Below are 739 nucleotides of genomic sequence, written 5' to 3'. Positions count from 1 at the left end.
GACTACCATTGTACCTAGCAATATTTATTTAACTGACAGAAACAATTCCTGTCTTCTAACTATATCAAGGAAAATTTCTCCTTTGCCACACAATTTTAGAACATTTATTTACACATCCTGGAACTACAGTCATGTTTTTAAGTTAACAACTTTTAAGTGATATAAGAAGTACTCTAAGTTCATTTTGTTATAGCTGTATTTGTCATTTTAGAAGGAAACTTCTGCCCAGAAAATGTGAAAGAAATAATCTCTGAAGACCTTGATGTTCTTTTTTTTTTTTTTTCTGCTTAACAGACCTTTATTGTTAAGAAAAATATGGACTGCCTCACAAATTAGCGTGTCATCCTTGCACAGGGGCCATGCTAATCTTCTCTGTGTTCCAATTTTAGTATATGTGCTACCAAAGCAAGCACGACCTTGATGTACTTGACTGTTCAAAAATTCTTTAAATAAAATATAATATGGAAGCTGTGTTCTGAATGTCAAGACCCTTTCACTGTTGAGCCTTTGCTACTGGCCTCTGAGTGGAGGTTTTTCCTGGTTCTTGGTGATCGTAAGGAGAAAAGAATTTCAAAATGCACCGTGCTCACCAAGCAAGGCACAGCTTTTTATTGAAAGTGAAAGTATACTCTCAGGGGAGAGAGCGCGGCCAAGCTTGAAAGAAAGCAGTCGCATTGGGCAGAAGTAGTTTTTGGTTTTTTGAAGTCTTATTCATTGAGAAGAGGCCTATTCAAGGCTA

The 739-nt window shown here is 36.5% G+C and overlaps 1 non-coding gene across 1 annotated transcript; it reads right to left on the bottom strand.

Moving 5' to 3' along the window:
• Positions 1-309: 309 nt before the first annotated feature.
• LOC111723351 lies at positions 310-413 on the bottom strand. Its single transcript, XR_002771915.1, has one exon. It is a non-coding gene; the product is annotated as a U6 spliceosomal RNA (small nuclear RNA).
• Between the last annotated feature and the right edge of the window lie 326 nt (positions 414-739).

The sequence above is a fragment of the Otolemur garnettii genome, unplaced genomic scaffold, assembly GCF_000181295.1.
Source record: "Otolemur garnettii isolate 467f Iridium unplaced genomic scaffold, OtoGar3 scaffold00010, whole genome shotgun sequence".
NCBI lineage: Eukaryota > Metazoa > Chordata > Mammalia > Primates > Galagidae > Otolemur > Otolemur garnettii.
Note: the sequence above shows the minus strand (reverse complement) of the source record. Positions and strands in the feature narration are given on the sequence as shown.